The following is an 18,824-nucleotide window of genomic DNA, read 5'->3' as shown; positions in this document are numbered from 1 at the left end:
AATTTGACATCTACCTAAGTTGTTTGGTGCCGTATTTCTCAAGTTACAAAATGTGCCAGGTGTTTTCTTATGTAAATAAAGTGGGAGCTGCTGGGCAGGTCTGTCTCACTGTCTATGTTATTGGATACAGAGCCATTACTGCAGCTCTTCACCCCATGTTAGTGGGCAAATAGACATGTCAAATCAAAACCTCAACTTCATTTACCCGTTGTGACACATGGCTGTTCCAAACTCTGTTTTAGATGAGACTTACTTTATGACAAAAATGATCCTGTTTACCCTTTGTTGACAATTTTGACACAAGAATACATTTTTCTGACCTGAATCGATGCCACAAAGGCCGATTTCAAAGGGATTTGTAGCTTTTTAATGGCAGTCGCTCTTTAAATGAAGCATGCTTAGACTGGTTGAAGTCTGTGTAAATATTTAGTCAGATATATTTAGTATGTCTGCTACCGATTTTGTGTTTTTATAATAGACATATGTTTTGTTTCTTGCATCTTTGACTCTTAAGTTCAGTAACTATGTTTTCGACACACAGTACAGACAGAATGGAAAGTGTGTGTTCTATAAAGAGAGGATAGAAAATGAGGGGGGGGGTCCTTTAGATGAGTCTTTGGGGGGGAGAATAAGGGAGAGAGGGAGAGAATTAAAAACAGAAGCATAAGCTTTCTAGGCCTTTTTTCTTCCCTCTAGGCATTTTGTGGCCGGTAAAAAAATGTGCTGTATATTTGAAGTTTGGATCACGTGACAAAGGTTGGCTTTATGAATCAGAGAGCATGATTATTTCTTAGTGAGAGAGACAGAGAGGGGCTGTTGAAAAATACCGAGTTGGAAAGAGGGAAAAAAGAGAGAGGAGAGGGAGAGTGATAGAGAAAGAGAGCAAGAGGAGGGAGGGAGAGAGAGAGAGGAGGGAGGGAGAGAGAGGAAGGAGGGAGAGAGAGAGAGAAGGGTGGGAGAGAGAAGGGAGGGAGAGAGAAAGAGAAGGGAGGGAGGGAAAAAGAGAGAAGGGAGGGAAAAAGAGAGAGAGAGGAGGGAGGGAGGGAGGGAGAGAGAGAGAAGGGAGGGAGAGATAGAGGAGGGAGGGAGAGAGAGAGAGAGAAGGGAGGGAGAGAGAGAGAGAGAGAGAGAAGGGAGGAAGAGAGAGAGAGACGGGAGGGAGGGAGAGAGAAGGGAGGAAGAGAGAGAGAGAGAGGGAGGGAGAGAGAGAAGGAAGAGAGGAGGGAGAGAGAGAGAAGGGAGGGAGAGAGAGAGAGAGAGAGAGGGGGAGGGAGAGAGAGAAGGGAGGGAGAGAGAAAAGGGAGGGAGGGAGAGAGAGAGGAGGGAGAGAGAGAGAGAGAGAGAGAAGGGAGGGAGAGAGAGAAGGAAGAGAGGAGGGAGAGAGAGAGAGAGAGAGAAGGGAGGGAGAGAGAGAGAGAGAGAGAAGGGAGGGAGAGAGAGAGAGAAGGGAGGGAGGGAGAGAGAGAGGAGGGAGGGAGGGAGAGAGAGAAGGGAGGGAGGGAGGGAGAGATAGAAGGGAGGGAGAGAGAGAGAGAAGGGAGGAAGGGAGAGAGAGAAGGGAGGGAGAGAGAGAGAGAGGGGGGGGGGGGGGAGAGAAGGGAGGGAGGGAGAGAGAAACTTGCTGCTGCCCTGTTTTTACTGTCAAAGGGGCTCTGATGAATGTACACAAATCTCTCCTAATTTTCCTTCTGCTCATCTGTCTGTTTGGACCAGCAGCACCCCAGCTAGCGATCTATTAGTCTGTCTGCCAGCACAACATCGGAGTGGGTGAGTACTTTTTTATAGAAACAATATGATCTGTTGTTCTCCTCTTTTTCCATCTATTTTTCTATTCTTTCTGCTCTTAGAGTTTGAAGTTAGAGCTAGAGACTGGAAGAGACTGCAGTTTTGGGAGCAGAAACTTGAATATAAACTATTGAGAGTTTAAATTAAAGACAGAGACTTTGAGGCAGAGAGTGTATATGGAGTAGATAGAGTGTGTATAGAGAAAGTTGTTCAGGGTTTCATTAAACTGGACCAGGTTTCTCCTAGTTGTATTTATTTGTTTCAGAGTGGGTCAGTTCTGTCGGGGTGCATTTCATAGTTTACAGTGTGTGTGGGTGTGTTTCATAGTTTACAGTGGGTGTGTTTCATAGTTTACAGTGTGTGTGGGTGTGTTTCATAGTTTACAGTGTGTGTGGGTGTGTTTCATAGTTTACAGTGTGTGTGGGTGTGTTTCATAGTTTACAGTGTGTGTTGGTGTGTTTCATAGTTTACAGTGTGTGTGGGTGTGTTTTCATAGTTTACAGTGTGTGTGGGTGTGTTTCATAGTTTACAGTGTGTGTGGGTGTGTTTCATAGTTTACAATGTGTGTGGGTGTGTTTCATAGTTTACAGTGTGTGTGGGTGTGTTTCATAGTTTACAGTGTGTGTGGGTGTGTTTCATAGTTTACAGTGTGTGTGGGTGTGTTTCATAGTTTACAGTGTGTGTGGGTGTGTTTAATAGTTTACCGTGTGTGTGGGTGTGTTTAATAGTTTACAGTGTGTGTGGGTGTGTTTCATAGTTTACAGTGTGTGTGGGTGTGTTTCATAGTTTACAGTGTGTGTGGGTGTGTTCCATAGTTTACAGTGTGTGTGGGTGTGTTTCATAGTTTACAGTGTGTGTGGGTGTGTTTCATAGTTTACAGTGTGTGTTGGTGTGTTTCATAGTTTACAGTGTGTGTGGGTGTGTTTTCATAGTTTACAGTGTGTGTGGGTGTGTTTCATAGTTTACAGTGTGTGTGGGTGTGTTCCATAGTTTACAGTGTGTGTGGGTGTGATTCATAGTTTACAGTGTGTGTGGGTGTGTTTCATAGTTTACAGTGTGTGTGGGTGTGTTTCATAGTTTACAGTGTGTGAATGTTAAGAGTGTTATCCCAGAGTGTTTTTATTAGCATGTGTGCCTTTGTAAGCGTCAGTGGATACATACCTACCTGGGTCCACTTGATCTACACTGTGCATGAGTGGAATAGAGAGAGAGTGTGTGTGTGACTGACCTAATCTTCCCTACTTATTATTGTGACCACATGGACACAGCACAACAGTGTGAGCTGTCAGCCAGGGACTCTGGGACAGACCATTGTTTTCCTCCTTCAAAACAGCAGAACCCAATGTTTCTGGACCGAGGTGTGCCTCTGCTCTCCAAATCTGGGCTTAGTTTACTTGTCAGTTTATTGTAGTAATGTCATTCATAGCTGGGGGTGGTTGTTTTTGTTTTGTTATTTGTTGTTGATTTAGATCCCCATTAGCTTTTGCTGAAGCATCATCTATTCTTCCTGGAGTAATCAAAAACCACTCAACACGACAAGTAACAAAACACTGATAGAATGATAGACAAGAATAGTTGGGGAAGGTCATACACTTTTTTCGGCAGATAGACCTGCATTCCTGGTTAACTGGTTCAGTTTGGGTGTGTGTGGCGGGGGAGGGATCTGCTTTAATATTGCAGATAGATTGTAGTTTCCATTAATGTAATTGTCACTTCCAATCCCCCATATACAGTGTATATATAAATACAAAAAATCGTATATTATTTCCCCTAACTCTACCATCCCTCCCGTAATTGGAGTAAACTAATGGACACCAACACTTAGGCTTCTACTTCCAGCTCATACACACTATACCCATTTTACAGACAGTATATTGTACAATAGTTATCTTCTGTTTGTTTTTAGTCCCATCCTTCAGCAACCCTTAACCCCTCCCATCTATCTCTGAACACCATCCAGTTTTGATTTCAATTTGCCATATATTTTTAGTTCTGAACGTAGCTTGTTACCGTGGCAGCAGGCAGGTAGGCAGCACCACGTTAACAGGTACCATACTACAGCGACAGTACATTTAGTGCTACATGATGTGAACATTTCAGAGAGGGATCAAACTGTTTAAATAGAGTCCATGTTGTCTTTTCAACCCATCATGTTGTTCTGAACTGTGTGTCTATTCTGAACTGTGTGTCTGTTCTGAACTGTGTGTCTGTTCTGGACTGTGTGTCTGTTCTGAACTGTGTGTCTATTCTGAACTGTGTGTCTGTTCTGAACTGTGTGTCTATTCTGAACTGTGTGTCTGTTCTGAACTGTGTGTCTATTCTGAACTGTGTGTCTGTTCTGAACTGTGTGTCTGTTCTGGACTGTGTGTCTGTTCTGAACTGTGTGTCTATTCTGAACTGTGTGTCTGTTCTGGACTGTGTGTCTGTTCTGAACTGTGTGTCTGTTCTGGACTGTGTGTCTGTTCTGAACTGTGTGTCTGTTCTGGACTGTGTGTCTGTTCTGAACTGTGTGTCTGTTCTGAACTGTGTGTCTGTTCTGAACTGTGTGTCTATTCTGAACTGTGTGTCTGTTCTGAACTGTGTGTCTATTCTGAACTGTATGTCTGTTCTGAACTGTGTGTCTGTTCTGGACTGTGTGTCTGTTCTGAACTGTGTGTCTATTCTGAACTGTGTGTCTATTCTGAACTGTGTGTCTATTCTGAACTGTGTGTCTGTTCTGGACTGTGTGTCTGTTCTGAACTGTGTGTCTGTTCTGAACTGTGTGTCTGTTCTGGACTGTGTGTCTGTTCTGAACTGTGTGTCTGTTCTGGACTGTGTGTCTGTTCTGAAATGTGTGTCTATTCTGGACTGTGTGTCTGTTCTGAACTGTGTGTCTGTTCTGAACTGTGTGTCTGTTCTGGACTGTGTGTCTGTTCTGAACTGTGTGTCTGTTCTGGACTGTGTGTCTGTTCTGAACTGTGTGTCTGTTCTGGACTGTGTGTCTGTTCTGAACTGTGTGTCTGTTCTGGACTGTGTGTCTGTTCTGAACTGTGTGTCTATTCTGAACTGTGTGTCTATTCTGGACTGTGTGTCTGTTCTGAACTGTGTGTCTGTTCTGAACTGTGTGTCTGTTCTGGACTGTGTGTCTGTTCTGGACTGTGTGTCTGTTCTGAACTGTGTGTCTATTCTGAACTGTGTGTCTGTTCTGAACTGTGTGTCTGTTCTGGACTGTGTGTCTGTTCTGAACTGTGTGTCTGTTCTGGACTGTGTGTCTGTTCTGAACCGTGTACGTGTGTGTGTCTGTGTGTGACTGAATAATCACAGGTCAGTCCACTGCCCTTTTCAGTGCCTTGGTCTTGGCATTGCACCTGTGTGTGTCTGTGTTTTGTGTGTTTGTGTGTGTGTATGCATGTGTGTGTCTGTGTTTTGTGTGTTTGTGTGTGTGTTGCATCTGTGGCACTTCTGGCGTCTCTCGCTTTCTCTAAGTCAGTGAGTTAGTCAGTCAGTGAGTTAGTCAGTGAGTTAGTCAGTCAGTCAGTCAGTCAGTCAGCCAGTTAGTCAGTGAGTTAGTCAGTCAGTGAGTTATTCAGTCAGTCAGTCAGTCAGTCAGTCAGTCAGTTAGTCAGTGAGTTAATCAGTCAGTCAGTTAGTCAGTCAGTGAGTTAATCAGTCAGTCAGTTAGTCAGTCAGTGAGTTAGTCAGTCAGTCAGTGCATGTGTGTGTCTGTGTTTTGTGTGTTTGTGTGTGTATGCATGTGGTTGTGTTGCATCTGTGGCACTTCTGGCGTCTCTCGCTTTCTCTAAGTCAGTGAGTTAGTCAGTCAGTCAGTCAGTCAGTTAGTCAGTGAGTTAGTCAGTGAGTTAGTCAGTCAGTCAGTCAGTCAGTTAGTCAGTGAGTTAGTCAGTCAGTCAGTCAGTGAGTTAGTCAGTCAGTCAGTCAGTCAGTGAGTTAGTCAGTGAGTTAGTCAGTTAGTCAGTGAGTTAATCAGTCAGTCAGTTAGTCAGTCAGTGAGTTAGTCAGTCAGTCAGTCAGTTAGTCAGTGAGTTAGTCAGTGAGTTAGTCAGTGAGTTAGTCAGTCAGTTAGTCAGTCAGTCAGTTAGTCAGTCAGTTAGTCAGTGAGTTAGTCAGTCAGTCAGTTAGTCAGTCAGTTAGTCAGTGAGTTAGTCAGTAAGTCAGTCAGTTAGTCAGTGAGTTAGTCAGTCAGTCAGTTAGTCAGTCAGAGAGTCAGTGAATTAGTCAGTCAGTTAGTCAGTGAGTTAGTCAGTTAGTCAGTGAGTTAGTCAGTCAGTCAGTTAGTCAGTCAGTCAGGCAGTCAGTCAGTTAGTCAGTGAGTTAGTCAGTCATTTAGTCAGTGAGTTAGTCAGTCAGTTAGGCAGTCAGTTAGTCAGTCAGTCAGTCAGTTAGTCAGTCAGTTAGTCAGTCAGTGAGTTAGTCAGTGAGTTAGTCAGTGAGTTAGTCAGTCAGTCAGTTAGTCAGTCAGAGAGTCAGTGAATTAGTCAGTCAGTTAGTCAGTGAGTTAGTCAGTTAGTCAGTGAGTTAGTCAGTCAGTCAGTTAGTCAGTCAGTCAGACAGTCAGTCAGTTAGTCAGTGAGTTAGTCAGTCATTTAGTCAGTGAGTTAGTCAGTCAGTTAGTCAGTCAGTTAGTCAGTCAGTCAGTCAGTTAGTCAGTCAGTTAGTCAGTCAGTGAGTTAGTCAGTGAGCTAGTCAGTGAGTTAGTCAGTCAGTCAGTTAGTCAGTCAGAGAGTCAGTGAATTAGTCAGTCAGTTAGTCAGTGAGTTAGTCAGTTAGTCAGTGAGTTAGTCAGTCAGTCAGTTAGTCAGTCAGTCAGGCAGTCAGTCAGTTAGTCAGTGAGTTAGTCAGTCATTTAGTCAGTGAGTTAGTCAGTCAGTTAGTCAGTCAGTTAGTCAGTCAGTCAGTCAGTTAGTCAGTCAGTTAGTCAGTCAGTGAGTTAGTCAGTGAGTTAGTCAGTCATTTAGTCAGTGAGTTAGTCAGTCAGTTAGTCGGTCAGTCAGTCAGTCAGTCAGTCAGTTAGTCAGTCAGTTAGTCAGTCAGTGAGTTAGTCAGTCAGTCAGTCAGTCAGTTAGTCAGTGAGTTAATCAGTCAGTCAGTTAGTCAGTCAGTGAGTTAGTCAGTTAGTCAGTCAGTTAGTCAGTGAGTTAATCAGTCAGTTAGTTAGTCAGTCAGTGAGTTAGTCAGTCAGTCAGTGAGTTAGTCAGTGAGTTAGTCAGTTAGTTAGTCAGTTAGTCAGTGAGTTAGTCAGTCATTTAGTCAGTGAGTTAGTCAGTCAGTTAGGCAGTCAGTTAGTCAGTCAGTCAGTCAGTTAGTCAGTCAGTCAGTTAGTCAGTGAGTTAGTCAGTTAGTCAGTCAGTTAGTCAGTCAGTGAGTTAGTCAGTCAGTCAGTTAGTCAGTCAGTTAGTCAGTGAGTTAGTCAGTCAGTGAGTTAGTCAGTCAGATAGCCAGTGAGTTAGTCAGTCAGTGAGTTAGTCAGTCAGTCAGTTAGTCAGTCAGTTAGTCAGTGAGTTAGTCAGTCAGTCAGTTAGTCAGTCAGTCAGTTAGTCAGTGAGTTAGTCAGTCAGTCAGTCAGTCAGTTAGTCAGTGAGTTAGTCAGTCAGTGAGTTAGTCAGTCAGTCAGTCAGTCAGTTAGTCAGTGAGTTAATCAGTCAGTCAGTCAGTCAGTCAGTGAGTTAGTCAGTCAGTCAGTCAGTCAGTTAGTCAGTGAGTTAGTCAGTGAGTTAGTCAGTCAGTTAGTCAGTCATTCAGTTAGTCAGTCAGTTAGTCAGTGAGTTAGTCAGTCAGTCAGTTAGTCAGTGAGTTAGTCAGTTAGTCAGTCAGTTAGTCAGTGAGTTAGTCAGTCAGTCAGTTAGTCAGTCAGAGAGTCAGTGAATTAGTCAGTCAGTTAGTCAGTGAGTTAGTCAGTTAGTCAGTGAGTTAGTCAGTCAGTCAGTTAGTCAGTCAGTCAGGCAGTCAGTCAGTTAGTCAGTGAGTTAGTCAGTCATTTAGTCAGTGAGTTAGTCAGTCAGTTAGTCAGTCAGTCAGTCAGTTAGTCAGTCAGTTAGTCAGTCAGTGAGTTAGTCAGTGAGTTAGTCAGTGAGTTAGTCAGTCATTTAGTCAGTGAGTTAGTCAGTCAGTTAGTCAGTCAGTGAGTTAGTCAGTCAGTCAGTCAGTCAGTTAGTCAGTGAGTTAATCAGTCAGTCAGTTAGTCAGTCAGTGAGTTAGTCAGTTAGTCAGTCAGTTAGTCAGTGAGTTAATCAGTCAGTTAGTTAGTCAGTCAGTGAGTTAGTCAGTCAGTCAGTGAGTTAGTCAGTGAGTTAGTCAGTTAGTTAGTCAGTTAGTCAGTGAGTTAGTCAGTCAGTTAGTCAGTCAGTTAGTCAGTGACTTAGTCAGTTAGTCAGTCAGTTAGTCAGTCAGTGAGTTAGTCAGTCAGATAGCCAGTGAGTTAGTCAGTCAGTGAGTTAGTCAGTCAGTCAGTTAGTCAGTCAGTTAGTCAGTGAGTTAGTCAGTCAGTCAGTTAGTCAGTCAGTCAGTTAGTCAGTGAGTTAGTCAGTCAGTCAGTTAGTCAGTCAGATAGTCAGTGAGTTAGTCAGTCAGTCAGTCAGTTAGTCAGTGAGTTAGTCAGTCAGTTAGTCAGTGAGTTAGTCAGTCAGATAGTCAGTGAGTTAGTCAGTCAGTCAGTTAGTCAGTCAGTTAGTCAGTGAGTTAGTCAGTTAGTCAGTCAGTTAGTCAGTGAGTTAGTCAGTCAGTCAGTAAGTCAGTCAGATAGTCAGTGAGTTAGTCAGTCAGTCAGTGAGTTAGTCAGTCAGTCAGTCATTTAGTCAGTGAGTTAGTCAGTCAGTTAGTCAGTCAGTCAGTCAGTTAGTCAGTCAGTTAGTCAGTCAGTGAGTTAGTCAGTGAGTTAGTCAGTGAGTTAGTCAGTCATTTAGTCAGTGAGTTAGTCAGTCAGTTAGTCGGTCAGTCAGTCAGTCAGTCAGTTAGTCAGTTAGTCAGTCAGTTAGTCAGTCAGTGAGTTAGTCAGTCAGTCAGTCAGTCAGTTAGTCAGTGAGTTAATCAGTCAGTCAGTTAGTCAGTCAGTGAGTTAGTCAGTTAGTCAGTCAGTTAGTCAGTGAGTTAATCAGTCAGTTAGTTAGTCAGTCAGTGAGTTAGTCAGTCAGTCAGTGAGTTAGTCAGTGAGTTAGTCAGTTAGTTAGTCAGTTAGTCAGTGAGTTAGTCAGTCAGTTAGTCAGTCAGTTAGTCAGTGACTTAGTCAGTTAGTCAGTCAGTTAGTCAGTCAGTGAGTTAGTCAGTCAGATAGCCAGTGAGTTAGTCAGTCAGTGAGTTAGTCAGTCAGTCAGTTAGTCAGTCAGTTAGTCAGTGAGTTAGTCAGTCAGTCAGTTAGTCAGTCAGTCAGTTAGTCAGTGAGTTAGTCAGTCAGTCAGTTAGTCAGTCAGATAGTCAGTGAGTTAGTCAGTCAGTCAGTCAGTTAGTCAGTGAGTTAGTCAGTCAGTTAGTCAGTGAGTTAGTCAGTGAGATAGTCAGTGAGTTAGTCAGTCAGTCAGTTAGTCAGTCAGTTAGTCAGTGAGTTAGTCAGTTAGTCAGTCAGTTAGTCAGTGAGTTAGTCAGTCAGTCAGTAAGTCAGTCAGATAGTCAGTGAGTTAGTCAGTCAGTCAGTGAGTTAGTCAGTCAGTCAGTCAGTTAGTCAGTGAGTTAGTCAGTCAGTCAGTCAGTTAGTCAGTCAGTCAGTCAGTCAGTCAATCAGTCAGTCAGTCAGTTAGTCAGTGAGTTAGTCAGTCAGTTAGTCAGTCAGTTAGTCAGTGAGTTAGTCAGTCAGTCAGTCAGTCAGTTAGTCAGTCAGTTAGTCAGTCAGTCAGTGAGTTAGTCAGTCAGTCAGTCAGTCAGTCAGTTAGTCAGTGAGTTAATCAGTCAGTCAGTTAGTCAGTCAGTGAGTTAGTCAGTCAGTCAGTCAGTTAGTCAGTCAGTTAGTCAGTGAGTTAATCAGTCAGTCAGTTTGTCAGTCAGTGAGTTAGTCAGTCAGTCAGTCAGTCAGTTAGTCAGTGAGTTAGTCAGTCAGTTAGTCAATGAGTTAATCAGTCAGTGAGTTAGTCAGTTAGTCAGTCAGTTAGTCAGTGAGTTAATCAGTGAGTTAGTCAGTCAGTTAGTCAGTGAGTTAGTCAGTTAGTTAGTCAGTTAGTCAGTCAGTTAGTCAGTGAGTTAGTCAGTCAGTTAGTCAGTCAGTTAGTCAGTGAGTTAGTCAGTTAGTCAGTCAGTTAGTCAGTCAGTGAGTTAGTTAGTCAGTCAGTTAGTCAGTGAGTTAGTCAGTCAGTGAGTTAATCAGTCAGATAGCCAGTGAGTTAGTCAGTCAGTGAGTTAGTCAGTCAGTGAGTTAGTCAGTCAGTTAGTCAGTGAGTTAGTCAGTCAGTCAGTTAGTCAGTCAGTCAGTTAGTCAGTGAGTTAGTCAGTCAGTCAGTCAGTCAGTTAGTCAGTGAGTTAGTCAGTGAGTTAGTCAGTCAGTCAGTCAGTCAGTCAGATAGTCAGTGAGTTAGTCAGTCAGTCAGTGAGTTAGTCAGTCAGTCAGTCAGTTAGTCAGTGAGTTAGTCAGTCAGTCAGTCAGTTAGTCAGTCAGTCAGTCAGTCAGTCAATCAGTCAGTCAGTCAGTTAGTCAGTGAGTTAGTCAGTCAGTTAGTCAGTCAGTTAGTCAGTGAGTTAGTCAGTCAGTCAGTCAGTCAGTTAGTCAGTCAGTTAGTCAGTCAGTCAGTGAGTTAGTCAGTCAGTCAGTCAGTCAGTCAGTTAGTCAGTGAGTTAATCAGTCAGTCAGTTAGTCAGTCAGTGAGTTAGTCAGTCAGTCAGTCAGTTAGTCAGTCAGTTAGTCAGTGAGTTAATCAGTCAGTCAGTTTGTCAGTCAGTGAGTTAGTCAGTCAGTCAGTCAGTCAGTTAGTCAGTGAGTTAGTCAGTCAGTTAGTCAATGAGTTAATCAGTCAGTGAGTTAGTCAGTTAGTCAGTCAGTTAGTCAGTGAGTTAATCAGTGAGTTAGTCAGTCAGTTAGTCAGTGAGTTAGTCAGTTAGTTAGTCAGTTAGTCAGTCAGTTAGTCAGTGAGTTAGTCAGTCAGTTAGTCAGTCAGTTAGTCAGTGAGTTAGTCAGTTAGTCAGTCAGTTAGTCAGTCAGTGAGTTAGTTAGTCAGTCAGTTAGTCAGTGAGTTAGTCAGTCAGTGAGTTAATCAGTCAGATAGCCAGTGAGTTAGTCAGTCAGTGAGTTAGTCAGTCAGTGAGTTAGTCAGTCAGTTAGTCAGTGAGTTAGTCAGTCAGTCAGTTAGTCAGTCAGTCAGTTAGTCAGTGAGTTAGTCAGTCAGTCAGTCAGTCAGTTAGTCAGTGAGTTAGTCAGTGAGTTAGTCAGTCAGTCAGTCAGTCAGTCAGATAGTCAGTGAGTTAGTCAGTCAGTCAGTGAGTTAGTCAGTCAGTCAGTCAGTTAGTCAGTGAGTTAGTCAGTCAGTCAGTCAGTTAGTCAGTCAGTCAGTCAGTCAGTCAATCAGTCAGTCAGTCAGTTAGTCAGTGAGTTAGTCAGTCAGTTAGTCAGTCAGTTAGTCAGTGAGTTAGTCAGTCAGTCAGTCAGTCAGTTAGTCAGTCAGTTAGTCAGTCAGTCAGTGAGTTAGTCAGTCAGTCAGTCAGTCAGTCAGTTAGTCGGTGAGTTAATCAGTCAGTCAGTTAGTCAGTCGTGAGTTAGTCAGTCAGTCAGTCAGTTAGTCAGTCAGTTAGTCAGTGAGTTAATCAGTCAGTCAGTTTGTCAGTCAGTGAGTTAGTCAGTCAGTCAGTCAGTCAGTTAGTCAGTGAGTTAGTCAGTCAGTTAGTCAATGAGTTAATCAGTCAGTGAGTTAGTCAGTTAGTCAGTCAGTTAGTCAGTGAGTTAATCAGTGAGTTAGTCAGTCAGTTAGTCAGTGAGTTAGTCAGTTAGTTAGTCAGTTAGTCAGTCAGTTAGTCAGTGAGTTAGTCAGTCAGTTAGTCAGTCAGTTAGTCAGTGAGTTAGTCAGTTAGTCAGTCAGTTAGTCAGTCAGTGAGTTAGTTAGTCAGTCAGTTAGTCAGTGAGTTAGTCAGTCAGTGAGTTAATCAGTCAGATAGCCAGTGAGTTAGTCAGTCAGTGAGTTAGTCAGTCAGTGAGTTAGTCAGTCAGTTAGTCAGTGAGTTAGTCAGTCAGTCAGTTAGTCAGTCAGTCAGTTAGTCAGTGAGTTAGTCAGTCAGTCAGTCAGTCAGTTAGTCAGTGAGTTAGTCAGTGAGTTAGTCAGTCAGTCAGTCAGTCAGTTAGTCAGTGAGTTAGTCAGTCAGTGAGTTAGTCAGTCAGTCAGTCAGTCAGTTAGTCAGTGAGTTAATCAGTCAGTCAGTCAGTCAGTCAGTCAGTGAGTTAGTCAGTCAGTCAGTCAGTCAGTGAGTTAGTCAGTGAGTTAGTCAGTTAGTCAGTCAGTTAGTCAGTGAGTTAATCAGTCAGTCAGTTAGTCAGTCAGTGAGTTAGTCAGTCAGTCAGTCAGTCAGTTAGTCAGTGAGTTAGTCAGTGAGTTAGTCAGTCAGTTAGTCAGTCAGTCAGTTAGTCAGTCAGTTAGTCAGTGAGTTAGTCAGTCAGTCAGTTAGTCAGTGAGTTAGTCAGTTAGTCAGTCAGTTAGTCAGTGAGTTAGTCAGTCAGTCAGTTAGTCAGTCAGAGAGTCAGTGAATTAGTCAGTCAGTTAGTCAGTGAGTTAGTCAGTTAGTCAGTGAGTTAGTCAGTCAGTTAGTCAGTCAGTCAGGCAGTCAGTCAGTTAGTCAGTGAGTTAGTCAGTCATTTAGTCAGTGAGTTAGTCAGTCAGTTAGTCAGTCAGTTAGTCAGTCAGTCAGTCAGTTAGTCAGTCAGTTAGTCAGTCAGTGAGTTAGTCAGTGAGTTAGTCAGTGAGTTAGTCAGTCATTTAGTCAGTGAGTTAGTCAGTCAGTTAGTCGGTCAGTCAGTCAGTCAGTCAGTTAGTCAGTTAGTCAGTCAGTTAGTCAGTCAGTGAGTTAGTCAGTCAGTCAGTCAGTCAGTTAGTCAGTGAGTTAATCAGTCAGTCAGTTAGTCAGTCAGTGAGTTAGTCAGTCAGTCAGTCAGTTAGTCAGTCAGTCAGTCAGTCAGTCAGTCAGTCAGTTAGTCAGTGAGTTAGTCAGTCAGTTAGTCAGTCAGTTAGTCAGTGAGTTAGTCAGTCAGTCAGTCAGTCAGTTAGTCAGTCAGTTAGTCAGTCAGTCAGTGAGTTAGTCAGTCAGTCAGTCAGTCAGTCAGTCAGTTAGTCAGTGAGTTAATCAGTCAGTGAGTTAGTCAGTCAGTGAGTTAGTCAGTCAGTCAGTCAGTCAGTTAGTCAGTCAGTTAGTCAGTGAGTTAATCAGTCAGTCAGTTTGTCAGTCAGTGAGTTAGTCAGTCAGTCAGTCAGTCAGTTAGTCAGTGAGTTAGTCAGTCAGTTAGTCAATGAGTTAATCAGTCAGTGAGTTAGTCAGTTAGTCAGTCAGTTAGTCAGTGAGTTAATCAGTGAGTTAGTCAGTCAGTTAGTCAGTGAGTTAGTCAGTTAGTCAGTCAGTTAGTCAGTCAGTTAGTCAGTGAGTTAGTCAGTCAGTTAGTCAGTCAGTTAGTCAGTGAGTTAGTCAGTTAGTCAGTCAGTTAGTCAGTCAGTGAGTTAGTTAGTCAGTCAGTCAGTCAGTGAGTTAGTCAGTCAGATAGCCAGTGAGTTAGTCAGTCAGTGAGTTAGTTAGTCAGTCAGTCAGTCAGTGAGTTAGTCAGTCAGATAGCCAGTGAGTTAGTCAGTCAGTGAGTTAGTCAGTCAGTCAGTTAGTCAGTCAGTTAGTCAGTGAGTTAGTCAGTCAGTCAGTTAGTCAGTCAGTCAGTCAGTTAGTCAGTGAGTTAGTCAGTCAGTCAGTTAGTCAGTCAGATAGTCAGTGAGTTAGTCAGTCAGTCAGTTAGTCAGTGAGTTAGTCAGTCAGTCAGTTAGTCAGTGAGTTAGTCAGTCAGATAGTCAGTGAGTTAGTCAGTCAGTCAGTTAGTCAGTGAGTTAGTCAGTCAGTCAGTTAGTCAGTGAGTTAGTCAGTCAGTCAGTGAGTTAGTCAGTCAGTCTGTCAGTTAGTCAGTGAGTTAGTCAGTCAGTCAGTCAGTCAGTTAGTCAGTGAGTTAGTCAGTCAGTTAGTCAGTCAGTTAGTCAGTCAGTTAGTCAGTCAGTCAGTCAGTCAGTTAGTCAGTCAGTCAGTTAGTCAGTCAGTTAGTCAGTCAGTCAGTGAGTTAGTCAGTCAGTCAGTCAGTCAGTTAGTCAGTGAGTTAATCAGTCAGTCAGTTAGTCAGTCAGTGAGTTAGTCAGTCAGTCAGTCAGTCAGTTAGTCAGTGAGGTAGTCAGTTAGTCAGTCAGTTAGTCAGTGAGTTAATCAGTCAGTCAGTTAGTCAGTCAGTGAGTTAGTCAGTCAGTCAGTCAGTTAGTCAGTGAGTTAGTCAGTTAGTTAGTCTGTTAGTCAGTCAGTTAGTCAGTGAGTTAGTCAGTCAGTTAGTCAGTCAGTTAGTCAGTGAGTTAGTCAGTTAGTCAGTCAGTTAGTTAGTCAGTCAGTGAGTTAGTCAGTCAGTCAGTTAGTCAGTCAGTTAGTCAGTGAGTTAGTCAGTCAGTGAGTTAGTCAGTCAGTGAGTTAGTCAGTCAGATAGTCCGTGAGTTCGTCAGTCAGTGAGTTAGTCAGTCAGTCAGTTAGTCAGTCAGTGAGTTAGTCAGTCAGTCAGTCAGTTAGTCAGTCAGTCAGTTAGTCAGTCAGTTAGTCAGTGAGTTAGTCAGTCAGTCAGTTAGTCAGTCAGTTAGTCAGTGAGTTAGTCAGTCAGTTAGTCAGTGAGTTAGTCAGTCAGTTAGTCAGTCAGTTAGTCAGTCAGTCAGTCAGTTAGTCAGTCAGTTAGTCAGTCAGTCAGTCAGTTAGTCAGTTAGTCAGTCAGTTAGTCAGTCAGTCAGTCAGTGAGTTAGTCAGTTCGTCAGTCAGTCAGTCAGTTAGTCAGTGAGTTAGTCAGTCAGTGAGTTAGTCAGCTAGTCAGTCAGTCAGTTAGTCAGTCAGTTAGTCAGTCAGTTAGTCAGCAGTAATGTAATGTACTGTGTCTCAGCACAGCGGAGCAACGCCCAGGAGTAATGTACTGTGTCTCAGCACAGCGTTGCTCCGCCCGGGAATAATGTACTGTGTCTCAGCACAGCGTTGCTCCGCCCGGGAGTAATGTACTGTGTCTCAGCACAGCGTTGCTCCGCCCAGGAGTAATGTACTGTGTCTCAGCACAGCGTTGCTCCGCCCAGGAGTAATGTACTGTATCTCAGCACAGCGTTGCTCCGCCCAGGAGTAATGTACTGTGTATGTTTCTTTGGAGAGACGGATAGAGACAGAGACACTTCCACATAGAGCGGTATATTTCCCTATATATTTGCTATTGCAGGAGGCCTACCATGTCAACACACGGCAACACTTTTCTATCTTTCTTTTACGACCGGCAAATGTTAGTAAAATATATTTGATTTAGCAAATGTAAAAGTACATTGCTATTAATAGTTGTATGTGGGATTCATTTAGACAGGCTGTCTCACTGATGTCTTTAAGACTAGATTTTTATTGGTTTTTGTTGTTGGGGAATTACCTAAAGGGCTGGGCTTATGGCTTGATGTGTTATGCATTACTGAAGACCATGGCAACCACAGCAGCCCCCTAACAAACGTACTGCAGATTTATATTGAGTGTCTGACGGAATGCTAGTTAACACGTCCAGGGACACGACAGACTGGGCTGTGGAGACTAAGGTAATCACACACAGTACACACATCAAAAATACAGGACTCTGCTTTACACCCACACACACCCACACCCACACCCACACCCACACACACACAAACACCCACCCACACCCACACCCACACACACAAAGTCAAGAGAGAGAAAGAATGTCACACACCAGTCTAGTCAAAATAACAATGGGAAAACCTTTACAGTAATTGCTAGTTATGTTTGTTGTCCCTTGAATCCAGGGGAGGGTTCGGGCTTTTAAAAAGATGCCACGTATCATCCTAACTATATCAAAACAACATTGTCACTGCACAAGAGGGATAGCTTGATTAAATCAATACCCAGTTTGTTATTTTGTTATGTATTTATTGGTCTACTTTTTTTATAAATTGTTTCTCACATTTGGACATCCCATGGGAATGTGTGTGAGTCAAAATCCCCAGGATATTTCACTATTTCATCACTCTGACAGAGACATTTTTAAACAGACCGTTTGTGAGACACGACTTTGAGGCATAAATCTGGGAGTTGTTGATTCCTGTCTCTGGCAGGAATTTCTATAGCAATTAACTTCCATGTGGTATAGGGAGGGGTTAGGAGGGGGTAGGGAGGGGTTAAGAGGGGGTAGACAGGTGGTTTTAGGGGAACAAGGGGGCTCCTCTCCTCATAACTACACTAGAATTAAAAGGGAAACTATCGGCTCACGATTTCCTGTGTCTATTTTTGCAGGTGTGCAGCTCTGATTATGTGAGAGGGATGACAATCACTCCAACTTTGTTCACTTTATATACGAATTAACTCTTCAGTAATTACTACATTACACTGGTAATGGTAGTCCTACATTTTCTCTAGAGATTGAAATAGTAACTATTGACTTCTTATATCCTTTTACATATTCACATCTCAGCCTCTCTCTCTCTCTCTCTTGCTCGCTCTGTGTGTCTGTCTCTTTCTCTCTTGCTCTGTGTCTCTGTCTCTCTCTCTCTTTCTGCCTCTCTGTCTATCTCTCCCTCTCTCCATCTGTCTCAAAAAGTCTATATGTTTCCACTATGTTCCACCTCTCTGTTCCACCTCTTTGCCATATCCTAGTGTTGTGTTCTCTTTAGTGCTTTCTTGAACCCCTTAATGCCTCAATGTTAAGCAGCTCTGACTCCACAGCCTTCTCTATTCTCTGACTGTTCCACAACATCATGGAAAGGATGTGACTTCATCACAGTCACACTGACTGTTTTATGTCTCTGTGTGAGTTCTAGATTGTTCCATATTATTTTCCTGCCAGTCAACACAATATGTTCCATCCACCAAAATAGAGCTAAAACATGTTTTCCCATAGGTACTCAGTACTGTATGTGAAGATGCTGGACTGATGTATGGTGTTGAAAAAAGGCTTCATTATCTGTTGACACTCCCTGGCATACACATCCAAAGGCAATACCTTTCTCGTTGAATGACAAATGATGATATATTCAAGTAGTAGTAGGTAGTTATTATTATGGAGTGACGTTGTTGTAAGAAAAATATGCATCTGTGTTGCCAGGCTTGTAGAAGAACCCACGTCAAGTTAGTTTGACATGATGGAATGTAATGACAGTTCAGAGGCAGTGTGTGACAGTATGGAGGCAGTGGATGGATCAGCTGTCAGTCTGTCAGGGGTAATGTCTAGGTGCCCATAACAAGTTGCTGTATAGGGAAGGGACTCTGAGCTGATTAACTGTGTTTACCATATCTATTTCACACCCAGCCAAGACTTTCCCCACTACAAGGTCATGTTACACTCTCTTATACCATGGCATTGTTGAATACTCATTTCTGATTGGTTTAAAAAGCAATCTAGAGCTTGCATTATCTTAAGCCCAGGGGGGGTGTGGTATATGGCCAATATACATCGGCTAAGGGCTGTTCTTACGCACAATGCAACGCAGAGTACCTGTATACAGTCCTTAGGCATGATATGTTGGCCGTACACCACAAACCCCCGAGGTGCCTTAATGCTATTATAAACTGGTTACAAATGTAATTAGAACAGTTAGAGCATTTTTTGTCATACCCGTGGTATATGGTCTGACATACCACGGCTGTAAGCCAATCAATATTCTGGGCCCACTCAGTTTATAAACTCTTTTATACCATGGCATTGTTGTGTACTCGTTTCTGATTGGCTTGAGGGACATTCTAGAGCATGCATTATTTCCCTGTAATGCACAGTATAAATCAAAGGATATGAAGTTCATTCTTACATGTTCTATTATTGAGATTGCTTTTGATCATAATCTTTTTGGAATGGTTTATAAAACCTGTTTTATTTTTATCCATATGTAACATGTCCTTAAAGTGGTCACATGTGATTAGAACATTCTAGAGATGAATGTTCCATGCAGACTTTTGGAAAAAATAATATGTTGACTAGGTTTGGTTATGTTGACTAGGTTTGGTTATGTTGACTAGGTTTGGTTATGTTGACTAGGTTTGGTTATGTTGACTAGGTTTGGTTATGTTGACTAGGTTTGGTTATTGCCAAGCAGGACTTTTGTTGTTGTTGAAAAATGTAAAACTTGATTGAAATAACATCCTTACAACCAGTTAACAACATGTTGTGTCAATCAGTTATACCTAGTTCTAATCTGATTGTTGTAAACTGGTTGTTATTATGTCATTTCAACCAGCTTGGTGATCCTTTAGGAGTGCGCCACTGTATGTGTGATCCTAACCATGACCTATGACCCATGACCCATGACTGAATCTTCCGCCTCAGGTTCACATATACTTCACAATGTTGCCCTTGCATTAGAATTCTAATAGTTGCTGTAACTCAGACATGGTTTATGATGTTTCATTTACATTTTGGTAATTATTAGTCAAAAAAGATATGCATCATTGGTAACAACAGACAGGAGTAGGCAAGTCTGTGATGGAAAATAAATCAGAGAAGTGATTTGATGATGGTGCCAAGCATCCATTGCTTCTGTACATGCATGGTAGATATTGGCTGCGTTCACCAAACTAGAGGCTGTGAAGTAGAGATATCCAAACTCCCTCAGGTAAAGGGTTTCGACATGCCTACAGTCTGCCCATTGAATTTAAGATCCAACAAGCCACATTTACATTTAAGTCATTTAGCAGACGCTCTTATCCAGAGCGACTTACAAATTGGACCCTTTAATCAAACATTTTCTCAAATAATTTTCTTTCTCTGTGGCAAATGCAATGAAATGAACACTTATGACAGATTCTGGAGCGACGCCCGAGACAACATTTTCCTCCATAATTAACAAATCACCAAATAATGGAATTTCCCATGGAAGAATGGTTCCGTATCCCTCCAATAGAGT

The 18,824-nt window shown here is 42.7% G+C and overlaps 1 protein-coding gene across 2 annotated transcripts in view; it reads left to right on the top strand.

The window, feature by feature from the left end:
• The first annotated feature begins 1,597 nt into the window (after window positions 1-1,597).
• Window positions 1,598-18,824, top strand: part of LOC115121341 (retinoic acid receptor gamma-A-like) — a 124,022-nt gene continuing 106,795 nt past the window's right edge. For both annotated transcript variants that reach the window (XM_065020853.1, XM_065020852.1), the window contains exon 1: window positions 1,598-1,767. The gene's annotated coding sequence lies outside the window, so the exon portion shown is untranslated. The remainder of the gene's footprint in view (window positions 1,768-18,824) is intronic.

The sequence above is a fragment of the Oncorhynchus nerka genome, linkage group LG7 (genome assembly GCF_034236695.1).
Source record: "Oncorhynchus nerka isolate Pitt River linkage group LG7, Oner_Uvic_2.0, whole genome shotgun sequence".
NCBI classification, from domain to species: domain Eukaryota; kingdom Metazoa; phylum Chordata; class Actinopteri; order Salmoniformes; family Salmonidae; genus Oncorhynchus; species Oncorhynchus nerka.
The sequence above is the reverse complement of the archived record's forward strand: the minus strand, read 5'-3'. Positions and strand labels throughout refer to the sequence as shown.